At 37.8% G+C, this 13,199-nt stretch overlaps 2 non-coding genes across 2 annotated transcripts; one reads left to right on the forward strand and one right to left on the reverse strand.

Annotated features, from left to right (window-relative positions):
• Window positions 1-3,385: 3,385 nt before the first annotated feature.
• LOC141640557 (small nucleolar RNA R71) lies at window positions 3,386-3,492 on the forward strand. The gene has a single exon (XR_012543052.1). It is a non-coding gene; the product is annotated as a small nucleolar RNA R71 (small nucleolar RNA).
• A 2,559-nt stretch (window positions 3,493-6,051) lies between these two features.
• On the reverse strand, window positions 6,052-6,158 carry LOC141640577 (small nucleolar RNA R71). Its single transcript, XR_012543071.1, has one exon. It is a non-coding gene; the product is annotated as a small nucleolar RNA R71 (small nucleolar RNA).
• Between the last annotated feature and the right edge of the window lie 7,041 nt (window positions 6,159-13,199).

Consider the following 13,199-nt stretch of genomic DNA (forward strand, 5'->3'; position numbering starts at 1 on the left):
ATGTTTTAATTGTTAAGTTTATTGTTGTTATTATTTCCAGTATGAGTAGCTAAACCCCTCGTGCTAGGATGTAGGGAATCTGTAGCGTAGGCGGCGTAGAATAGTACGACCTAAATCGCGCCATGGTCGATCGACTGGGTTCCCTGGTCGATCGACTGGCCACGTGAGTGTTACCTTCGTTTTAATTAATTTAATTGCTATGTTTAACGAATCGAGTGCACTCGACTAGTTGAATGTTTAGGAATTGACCGATCCAATAAAGATCGAAAGATAAGGAAGGGAGATTAGCGTACCTAATTAAGATGACTAGATTAATGAGATCGAAAGATGAGTTAATTTAGCCTTTTCAGTCACTTTTCAGGACGAAAGTTAGTATTAGTGATATTAGGGACCTGTAGCGAGATCGAAAGATGCTACCTGTAAGAATGGACCGAGAGGACTTCTTATTTCCCCGTCTCACGTGTTTGTTTTAGACATACTTAGTATGCTGTCGCCGAAACTACAGTGAACCGACCATCTTAGCACCCTTTTTATATTTGTTTTTATCCATTTCTTTAGTTTAACTGCCTTTAGTTATAGACCAACTCAAATCAAACCCCCACATATTTGTTACCTTAGACTAGAATTAGACAACTAATTATTGCATCTGCCTCTCTGTGGTTCGACCCTGCTAGCGCTATCTATAGTTGTAGTTGGATTTATAAATATTATTTTTGACACCTTACGACGGGTATCAGCGTCTTTCGCTGAAGACGGACGGATTCTCTTCCAGTGAGTTTTCTTGTTTTTCTCAGCCAAAAAGACGGGCGTCTTTCCTTCAAGGACAGGCGTCTTTCTGCAGACGGGTGGATTCTCTTGCAGGACGCTCGGATTTATCAACAGTCCCAAAATTTCAAATTCTCAGCTAAGATGGACGGGCGGATTTTTACCAAGATGCCCAGATTGCCTGAAGACGGGCGGATTCCCATGAAAACGCTCGGATTCTCCCTGTTCTACCCGGATTCAGTTCCATCCATGCACTTGCATATCCCGTGTCATTTTTCATTCTTCAAAATCCCGTGTTCTTCATTGTAGAGGCACTACTAAGGCATGAATAGCCTAGGCAATTGTTATCCCCACACTAAGCTAAAGCACTACACATCAATTAAAATCATTAGTCCCTCCCTCACTTCTCTCAAAGATGATAATTATCTTGATCAAAACATAAAAATCCATAAATGACAAAAATGCAATGTAAGAATTAAAATGCGAGTTAGAGAGTTAGAAATATTTACAAATGGTGGTTTAGGGAGGACTCCACCAAACTCTCATCCTTAGTGAGATGTCATGGGGGCATGTCCAAGGTGTTGTTGATGTTGCTCAACACCTTGAAGAAGTAATCAAAAGCTTGTTCATTATCATGATAAAGATCTTCAATAGATCTTTGCCCTTGTTGTCGGCCTTGATCGATAGCATTACCAATATAGGGATTGAAAATCCCTTCAAATTCATCGTCCCAAAAACCACAAACTTCATCTACTTGATCACTAAAGATCTCTTGAGTTGATAGAGACAACTCTCCCACTTTCTTGTCTTGGCCAATGAGGCCATCCTCTTCATTGCTTGACTTTAGTGAGCTTTTTAAGCTCTCTTTGTTACAATTCACTTGCTCTTTGAATGGAGCATCTTCAATTTTCTTCTTCCATTGATCAACCATAAAACATGGTTCATGCAAACGGGGAGCTCGCATGGTCTTGTCAAGATTGAAAGTTATGCTCTCATCTCCCACTTCTAGAGTGAGCTCTCCATGCTTCACATCAATCACCGCACCCGCGGTGTGTAGGAAAGGTCTTCCTAGAATGATTGGAATGTTGGAGTCTTCTTCCATGTCAACAATGACAAAGTCCACCGGGATGAAAAATTTCCCAACTCTTACGGGAACATCTTCCCATATCCCTAATGGTGTCTTCGTAGCTCTATCGGCCATTTGGAGTGTTATATTGGTGCATTTAAGCTCTCCCATCCCCAACCTTTTACTCACCGAGTACGGCATAACACTCACACTAGCCCCTAGATCACATAAGGCTTTGTTGATCGTGGTGTCGCCAATGGTACACGGTATTGAGAAGCTTCCCGGATCTTTGAGTTTTGAAGGTGAACTCCCTTGAAGTATTGCACTACTCACCTTAGTGAAGGCGATAGTCTCAAGCTTCCGGATCTACTTCTTCTTTGTGAGGATGTATTTCATGTATTTTGCATAGGCCGACACGTGATTGATTAATTCCGTGAAAGGAATTGAGACTTCCAAATTCTTCACAATTTCCATAAATTTTCCAAGTTGGCCATCAAATTTGGGCTTGGCTTGACGACTTGGAAAAGGAAGTATAATCACAATGGGATTTTTCAAGTTGGCCATCAAATTTTTTCTTTTGATGGTTCCCCATCCTTGGATTTTTGCACAATTTCTTCTTTGTCACTAGCTTCCACAACTTCATCCTCAACTTGCTTCTTTGGTGCTTCATACCTTGTACCTCTTCTCGAGTGAATGTCACTAACCATTTCATGTCTTGGGGGATTACTTTGAGGTGGTAATTGCCCCTTTTGTCTTTGTGAGCTTGAAGATGCTAGTTGAGTCAATTGGGTTTCCAACATTTTGGTGTGAGCTAGGATGTTGTTGATGGTGATTTCCTTTGCTTGACTATCCTTTTGCATTTGAGTGAAAAATTCTTGTTGATTCTTTTGCATTTGAAGGACCGCTTTTTGAACATCAAAACCTTTGTCATTTTGTTGATTGTATGGAGTTTGATTTTGGTAACCTTGGTTTTGGTTGTAAAAGGGTCTTTGATTTTGGTTTCTCATGGGAGGTGGGGTGTATGTTGGTTGAGGGTTTTGAACATTTTGGCTTTTGTATGAGAGATTTGGATGGAATTTGGTGTTTTCATTGTAATAGTTTGAATAAGGGGTACCACTCTTGTATGCTTGGAAAGCATTCACTTGTTCATTTGTTCCCCTACATTCACCTTGGTCATGTCCCAAAGTTCCACAATTCTCACATATCCCACTTGGGATTGATGAAGATGCCGTCATGGCATTAACATGATGCTTTGGTGATTTTGAGGCTTCTTCAAGTCTAGCCATAGCTTTTTCAAACTTCAAATTGATGGTATCAATGTGAGCACTAAGTTGAGCACCCAATTGAGTAATGGAGTCCACTTCATGCTTTCCTCCTCTAGTAGCCTTGCGGGGTCTACTATATTGTGAGTTATGGACCGCCATTTCCTCAATTTTGTTCCAAGTTTGATTGTCATTAACTTCGGTGAACATTCCATTTGATCCCATGTTGAGAATGTTCCTTGAATCTTCATAAAGACCGTTCGAAAATTGTTGTACCAAGAACCACTCGCTAAGTCCATGGTAAGGACATGAGCGACAAATTCCCTTAAATCGCTCCCAAGCTTCATACAAAGATTCTTCATCCCTTTGCTTAAAACCCGTGATTTGAGCTCTTAGCATGTTAGTCTTTTCCGGTGGATAGAACTTTTTGTAGAAAGCTAGAGCCAACTTCTTCCAAGAATCAATTCCGAGAGTAGCCTTATCAAGACCTTTCAACCATTGTTTCGCGGTGCCAATTAGAGAAAAAGGAAATAAGACCCATCGAATTTGGTCTTGAGTTACACCGGTTTGAGAAATCACATCACAATAGTCACAAAAGGTTTCCATATGAGAGTGAGGGTCTTCACTAGGCATCCCCCCAAATTGGCTTCTTTCGACTAATTGGATAAATGCGGATTTGGCAATAAAATTTCCGGTTAGAAGTTGTGGTGTGGGAGTACCATTGGGTAGGTTCTCCTCGGTGGGTACGGAATGTGATGAAAACTTAGGCATTGTGGGTTGATTTTGTGTTGGATTTTGTGTTGGGTTCTCCTCACCTTCTCTTTCAAAAGGGTTGATGAACTCAATAGTATTTGGTTGAATATCTATAACCTCACCAATACCTCTCAAAGTTCTCCTAGCAAGTCTTCTATTGGTTGTCAAAGTTCTTTCAATTTCGTGATCAAAAGGTAACAAGTCACCTTGTGACCTTCTAGACATGCAAAATATCAAACAACTCGAAAACAATTAGAACAAACCTTGAGGAGTTTTACTTCCCCAAGGCAAAGAAAGACACAACTAATAACAATATAAGAAAATCTAAATTAAGTTAACACCGTCCCCGGCAACGGCGCCATTTTTGGTCGGATCGTATTTTTCGGTTACTTGTCGTTAGGAGCACCTAGACCAAAACACAATTTATAACTTCACAAACAACTCTACAATTAGTAAAGAGGCAAGTAAAGGTCGGATCCCAAGGGACGGGAATTGAGATGAGATTTCTATTGCAACTAGTGGTGTCTTAAGGGGTGTCACAATTGGGGTTTGATGTAGAAGGTCACTAAACTAAATAGCAATGAAAGTAAACAAGCAAGATGAATTAAAAGGGATGTAAACAATTGATAAAAAGCACTAGGGTGTCATGGGGTCATAGGGGATTCATGGGAATTGATCATACAAATATATTATCAAGTTATAAGCAAGCAATTATTGTTGTGATGGATTGAGTTGGTTTATATCTTACAATCCTAGGAAAGTTTGGGTCCCGGAGCCGAATCGAATAGATTGTACAACTCCTACAAGTCGACTTAATCTTCCCTACTCAACAATATGCATGGTCTAATGAGACTCGAGTTGGTTTATGTCTTACAAGTCTCATTAAAAAGATAGGTGATGGGTAAAAAATGCAAGGATTCATAGGCTCGCATTTCATCAAACATAACATGTGCATAAGTTGAGATCACAACAAGCAAGCAAATAAACTATGAAAGCATATTAATTTAAGCATGAATCATTCCCCATGTTGGTTTCCCTTAATTACCCATTAACCCTAGCTAAGGAAACTACTCACTCATTATCATGTTGAACATGCTAGCAAGGTTGTCAATCATACCAACAAAGTGAAACATGATGAATAAATGAAAGTGATTAACAATAATTAAAGAGGGATTAAGAGAATTATACCTACTAATGATTCTAATAATAAAGCAAAGAATAAAAGAAGTACTTGATGCTTGATTGGAAGGTTGCCAATCTCCCAATAATAACCCAAATAATCTTCAATTACCCAAAATAAAGGATGAACAAGAGAGAGATTAAGGAAATAAAACTTGTATTAAAACTTGATTAAATGTTGATTACAAGGTTAAAGAGAGATTTGATTGATATTAACTTTGCCTTTGCTTGAACCCGGTATGAATTAGGGTTAACTAAGGGCTTAAATGACGATTAAGTCCCTTGTTGAGGAAACGCCGGTCTTTTTGGAAAGACTCCGGTCTCTAGGGAGACTCCGGTCTCTAGAAAAAGATGTGCATCCTTCCTTGAAGCTTGAAGAAGACGAAATGGGTCTGCCTGGGAATCCGGGCGTCTTTAGCATGGGACGGGCGGATTTGGTGGTCTCTGCCCGGGAGTCTTGGGGGTGAAGACGGGCGTCCTCTGGAGCTTTTTTCTGGGCGTCTTAGTGGTGAAGACGCACGGATTGTGGATGGTGGACGGGCGTCTTCTGGGGAAGACGCACGGATTGCTAGGCAGTTTCGTTCCTTCTTCTTTTCTTCCTTTTTCTTCATAAAATCCTTGGGGATTTCCTCGGGGATGCAAGGATCTTTTCTCATCGTTGCCCATCTACTATAGTATGTACAAAGGCCTTCTAATCTTGTCTCTCCTTGATGCTTGGTCATTGAATTCAATCAATTTAGTCTCGTTTTGCCATGAAAATGCAAGGATTGCACTCCTTTCCTACCAAGGGATCAAAACCTCAAAGAATATGCAAAACAAATAACTAAAGACAATAAATGACCCAAATATGCACTAAAAAGCATGGGAACAAGGCTAATTCGGGGACTAAATATGCTCTAATTATGGTCACATCAGTACTGCAAAGCAATGGTTAAATAGCCTAGACAAGGCTACACTTGGCATTGATTCATGGAAGATTTAGCACTTGCCTTCTACAAGAAATTCTATCCTCTGGAGAAGACTAATATTTTGAGAGCCCAAATCACCGGGTTCAAGCAAAGGGATGAGGAATCATTATATAAAGCATGGGAGAGATTTAAGGACACTTGTCGTTCTTGTCCACACCATGGGCTTAGTGAGTGGTTCCTTGTGCAATAATTTTGGAACGGCCTATATGAAGACTCCCGCAATATTCTTAATATGGGATCCAATGGGATGTTTACCGAAGTTAATGACAATCAAACGTGGGCCAAAATCGAAGAGATGGCGGTTCATAATTCCCAATATAGTAGGCCTCGAAAGGCCACAAGAGGAGGAAAGCATGAGGTAGATTCCATCACTCAATTGGGTGCTTAACTAAGTGCTCATATTGACACCATCAATTTGAAGTTTGAGGAGGCCATGGCTAAGCTTGATAAAGCCTCCAAATCACCCAAACAACATGTTAATGCTATGGTGGCATCATCTTCAATCCCAAGTGGAGTATGTGAAAGTTGTGGAATCTTGGGACATGATCAAAATAAATGTAGGGGAACAAGTGAACAAATCAATGCTTTCCAAGCATACAGGAGCAGCACCCCTTATTCCAACTACTAGAACGAGAACACAAAATTCCATCCAAATCTTTCATACAAGAGTCAAAATGTCCAAAACCTCCAACAAACATACACCCCACCTCCAATGAGAAACCAAGCTCAAAGACTCTTTTTCAACCAAAGCCAAGGTTACCAAAATCAACCTTCCTTCAACCAACCAAATGACCAAAGCTTTGATGTTCAAAAAGCGGTCCTCCAAATGCAAAAGAACCAACAAGAATGTTTCACCCAAATACAAAAAGATAGCTAAGCTAAGGAAATCACCATCAACAACATTCTTGCCCACACCAAAATGTTAGAGACTCAAATGACTCAATTAGAATCTTCTAGCTCTCAAAGACAATAGGGGCAATTACCGCCCAAAGGTAATCCCCCAAGACATGAGACGGTTAGTGCCATCCATTTGAGAAGTGGTACAATATATGAGGGGCCGAAGAGGCCGATTGAGGAAGATATTGTGGATATTAGTCACAAGGAAGAAGTTGTGGAGAACTCTAAGGAGGTAGATCCTACTTCCAATGAAGTTTCAAAGAAGAAGAATGAAGAGAAGGCTAAGGAAAATGAGCCTATTGTGATAAGACTTCCATTCCAAAGTAGACAAGCTAAGCCTAAGCTTGATGATCAACTTGGAAATTTCATGGAGATTGTGAAGAACCTATAAGTCTCAATCCCATTCACGGAATTGATCAATCATGTTCCGGCCTATGCAAAGTACATGAAATATATTCTTACCAAGAAGAAATCCATCCAAAGCTAAAGACTATTGCCTTTACCAAAGTGAGTAGTGCTATTCTTCAAGGAAGTTCCCCTCCAAAGCTCAAAGATCCGGGAAGTTTTTCTATTCCTGTACAATTGGCGACACTACAATCAACAAAGCATTATGTGACCTTGGAGCAGGTGTAAGTGTCATGCCATACTCGGTATGTAAGAGGCTAAGGATGGGAGAGCTCAAATGCACCAACATCACTCTTCAAATGGCATATCGATCAACAAAGGTACCTTTAGGGGTATGGGAGAATGTGCCCGTAAGAATTGGCAAATTCTTCATCCCGGTAGACTTTGTCATTGTAGACATGAAAGAGCATTCCAACATTCCTATCATTTTAGGAAGACCTTTCTTGCATACCGCCGGAGCGGTAATCGATGTGAAACATGGAGAGCTCACACTTGAAGTGGGAGATGAGACAATCACTTTCAATCTTGACAAAACTATGAGAGTTCCCCGACTACATGAGCCATGTTTCATGATCGGTCATTATGTTAGGTTCATATACCTCTTAATAGACTCTTCTAATAATGAACTAATTAACTTCTTTATATGTGTTCTTTAGATCTAGGGCATTCATAACAAAATAAGAGATTAATAAGGAAAAATAATATCCCTTACATTATTGAGTGGCTCGAAAATAAGGGCACAAATAAGGTCACCTTCCTTATTTGTTCTTGAGCTATAATATGTTGGATGATCCTCCAAAATCCCAATGTAGAGATCCTCCTTTGATTGCACCCAAGACTAATCCCTTAAACTAGTATATTAATTAACTAGATTAATATAGTAGTACCCTTGAAATAATTCTAATAATATACTTATTACTACACTAGTAATCTTATATTGTGATTAGAATTTATGATGAACAATTTCTTGTTTCTAAAACAAGTTTAGAAAGAAGATGAGAGAATAGAAGAAAAAGATGCATGCAAAATGAATGTGTGATGTAGACTCATGAAAAATGAGAACAAATTCTCATTATATGGGAGCAAGAGGCCGGCTTGCATAAGGCCAAAGAGAGCATCTTGCTTTTTCTTTTACTCTTATCAAAATGTAGGTTGTGTAAGAATAGGTAGAGTAGGTATGATTACATCTATTTTATTTCATAAAATAAATCAACCACAATCCACCACAACTCCCTCCATTTCGGTCCACTTACATAAAATGGACTACCATTTAATTTTGTCAATTTGTCATTTGTCACACAATATGTCTCATGTAGTATGTCACATGTTATTAATTAATTTAATGCATATTTATCAAATAAATATCATTATATACAATAATTAAATTACATATATTAATGAATCATCCCTTACGAATTCTTAAGATGAGATTTAAACATGTGATCACACTATTGCTGAGGACACATACTCTAACAATCTCCGACTTGTCAAATACAAGTGTGCGTCGCCAATTCTCTTGTCCTATTACAATCTCCCACTCAATGCATGGTGTCTCGCATGTCGTACTTGCATTTGATCATATCTTTGAGTGGTTTCCTCGATCTGGAGAGTAACTGTCAGACCGGAATTATCTACCATAGATACTTTCCGAGCGTGGCCACGCATTTCCAGTTCACTTCTCCTCGAGTGGCCTTGAGATTTTAAACAACCCTGACAAGGGGGTGGACAATTCCTATTGCACTATTCCCTTTGTTTAGCCACAGTTCATCATAACCCAAAATATACTCATTTGACCTCAGTTACGATAGTCGTAGAGCATAAATCAAAGCCAATCAGAAATTGTGCCAACTTAGGCGAATAGTCTCTAGTCAAAAGAATTACCAGAACTCTATAAGGGGTTACTGCCCGACAGAGTGTCCCATACAGTCTGCCTATGTGATCGAATAGTCATCCCATATGACTCTATGGCACTTGAACTTACCATCAATCGCATCACAATCTAGTTACTTCGAGACGTCACCTCATATAAGCAACTAGGGGCCAATACTATGTTAATCCAGTTCACTTTAATAGGGTTCAACGTTGTCCTTACAACCTATTTGGATATAACAAAGTAATAAAAGAGTTTTTAATAAAACTCAAACGATAAATGCGATTATCATATATGAATAGACAATACACTTTTACTACTTCATATCTTATAATCTATAGTGTACCTCTTACACTTGTTGAAATGCAATAAAAGCTTAGCAAGTGGATATACCATGTATCCATATAATCCAACTTTATGAATTGCTATTTCCTTCCATTCAATGTTATTTCTAATAACATGAATTTATCTAAGTATATATCTAGTGTTTTTACTAGATTTGGGCTCTTTAGCTTTAAAGATACTCCCACTGTTATCACATAACTTGTGATAAAGTCTTTGGTAGAGGAATCTACTCTCATTCCCTACATTGACCATTTTATCACAATTTACATAGATTCCTTTTGTAGAATTTGCAATGGTCGAAACTAAAACACTTCTCGAGTTTCTTACTCTTAAGTCAATAAAAACAGCCTAGGATTTCAAAAAATCCTTATCGATTTGGAAATTAAATTTTGTGCAACCCTTCAACACATAACTTAGTATGTCATCCAAACATATGAACGAATCCTTAATTCTTCTCAAGAATCTCAAAGATGTTCTTTAAGGCTTTCACAAGACCATCTTATGAATTAACTTGTTATTGATTTATTATGCTCTAAGCATATGTTACATAATGGCATGTGCGTCTGTTGGCATACATGATCGTTCTAATGGCGGGAACATTAGCAAATCGATTTCATGTAATCAACAACTTAATAGGTTCAGTGAACGACTATGACTCCATCATAGTAATTCCACTTTCATCAACATGAATAACCTATTCAACCTTGTTAATGTTAAACAGCTATGAAAGATCTTATCATCATAAGACTCTCAATTCTATGCCAATATTCTCTCATATAGATTCAAAAATCTAGAATACATCGCACCTTTTCTTAGTCTCCCAATCACTCTTTCACAGAAGAGAGCATTGGTACATTATTCTCAAAAGTAATATGTTATCAACATATAAGACATGGGAAAAATAATTCTAGCTCCCACTTAACTTCATGTATAAATATGATTCTTCACTCATGTGAATGATACCATTCTCAATTATCACATGAACGAAAAGTATAATCCTTTAATGCTTGCTTAAGACCATTATGGGATCACTTAAGAAAGCTACGCATAATATGTTAGGATTCTTAGATCTTTATTTAAGGTTTTATGTTCCAAACACATCCTTCTCTAAATTCCCATTTTAGATAAGCGAATTTTTAATATCATTTGCCATCCTTCATTATGAAATGCGGCAATTCCTAACATAATTTATCTTGATTAACATCTTCATGTCAATCTATGCACTTAAGTACCCTAAAGCTCTATTTACTTTTAAAGAGACCCTCGCCTTAAACTAAATCTACTCTTGAGTAACAATTTTTGGATTGTGATGCTATGGCTCGTATGCAACAAGGTCGATTTGGGACAAGGTCATAATACCATTACTTTCGAAAAGCAACATTTTTAACAATAAGACATGTGTGCTATACTCTAACTAAACTATACTCCCACTCTATCTTTATAGATTATAGTTTCATTACTTTCAAAAAGTAACACAATAACTATAAGTCATGTTTGTTACGATCTAATCTACTCCCACTCTATCTCTTAGAAATACATCTATCTTCTTAAGAGATAGCTTTGTGAGTTACAAACATATATGGTGGAGTAATTGAAGTTTGTCTAGACTGACGTATTTAGCACATAAAAGACCAGCTCTATCATGGCCGCTTGATTCATGTCATATGCGAGTCTGATCCATGTAATTTGTTAAATGGACTCACTATTTTAGGTATTTCCAGGTTGACCATCCGTTTTTAATAACGTGTCCGTTTTGGATAGCAAATTCCCAAAATTGAGTTCGATAACTCAAACCGACTCATATTAGTTTGATCTTATGGGTAGTGACACTAGGTCATAATCCATATTTAATAAATCAAATTTATTACTTAGATCTTTGCCACTACGATCGGATCGTAATGCTTTAGTACTTTGTTCAATTGGTTCTCTACGTCATTTAGAAATTCTTTAAATTTCTCAAATGCTTCACTTTATATTTGATTAAGTTAACATATCTGTATCTACTTAAATCATTGGTAAAAGTGACGAAGTAGTCATAATTTCCCCTTGCGGTGATGCTCATAGGAACACATACATCGGCATGTATTAGTCCCAACAAATCACTTGCTCGTGTCCCTTTACCACTAAAAGGAGTACGAATCATATTGCAAAGGAGACAAGATTCGCATATTCCATATGATTGAAAATGAAATGGTCCATTAAATCTAGTCGACACTAGCTTTTTAATGCGTTTCTCATTTATGTGACCTAATCGAAAAAGCCAAATGAAAAAATCATTTGGATCACTAGTTATAAGTCCTTTTGTTTGTATGTTATAGATATCTTTAGTTGAGTTGGAAGTGTCTAAAATATGAATACCATTAAGAGAAGTGACTTGGCTCCAAGCCATGTCAATTTTCAAACCAAATACAACGATTGTTTTTGATGGCGAAAGAAAAATACTACCATGTCTAACATAGAAATGGAAATAATGTTTTAGACAAAATGGGTACATAATCACCATTATGTAGATGTAATTTAAAATCACATAGCTAAGGCAATCACAAGTGTTCCCTTTGAAATGGCGGCTACTCTAGTTCCATTTGCGAATTGGAGATCCATGTTACCCTTGCTAAGTGCTTCCACATTCCTTAACCCTAACTGGAATGACAAGTCCAGCTTTGATATCTCCCAAATACTTGGGGCAATTTCGCTTCCAATGGCCCATGACATTACAATAATGACATTCTTCGTAAGATTGGGCACCCTTCTTGGTCTTGGTTGTGGTAGTCTCACTATCCATTTCCAATTCATTATCAGGTTTGGGTTTCTTACCCATCTTTGCCTTTCCTTTAATAATACCATTACTCCTTTCAGTTGCAAGAACATTCTTTCTAGAACTCCCACTGAATTTAATATTTCTCCTTGTTTCTACAAACAAGAATGCCTTGGGATTAGTGAGAATTTCTTCACAAGATTTTCTTACCAAGGTGGTGGGCATTAATATGGGAGTGGGAGGTATGGAAGTGGTAAAATAGCAAAGATTTCCATCTTGACTAATGCCAAAGCATAATTCTCTAATCGTATCATTGTCATACTCGGAGCACTTTTCATCGAATGATTGGAGCCATGAATTAATGGTGATTGGTGTAAGAGTATTAGATGAATCCATTGCGTATAAATAACTACAAAAACGGAAATGAAGGAAATAATAAACATCTATCATTTTAATAATACTTGTAAACATTTTAAACAAGTTTTAAGCATTTATATAGTGACCTCTACTCAACTATTATAAATGATCCCGAGATCCAAATTCATATTAACTTGGGCACGGTGAGCCGATTCATCCCTTATTAATATAACTCGGTGGATTAACTCTTTAATCGATTCTACTTCTAGAACTCTCGGTCGATAAAATTACTTTAATATTTATCTTTAGCCCGGAACACATGCGACTACGGTCACGAATACTTCCGTTGAGCTCAATCCAAATTTCGATGTAATAACATTTTATTACCCACTTACCCAACGTAACAAGTTTAGCACCCCGGTGAGCCGAGCCTACTTCCTTATGAAATTGGGACTCATGGTTTCTACTATTTCGTAAGGCTAATTCTCAATTTTTTTTAGTGAGAGGTCTTGTCAATTTATTATCTATCACGTTTTAAGTGAACTAAAGCGGTGAACTACGATAACTATAATTGACA

This window comes from Silene latifolia, unplaced genomic scaffold (assembly GCF_048544455.1).
Source record: "Silene latifolia isolate original U9 population unplaced genomic scaffold, ASM4854445v1 scaffold_88, whole genome shotgun sequence".
Lineage (NCBI taxonomy): Eukaryota > Viridiplantae > Streptophyta > Magnoliopsida > Caryophyllales > Caryophyllaceae > Silene > Silene latifolia.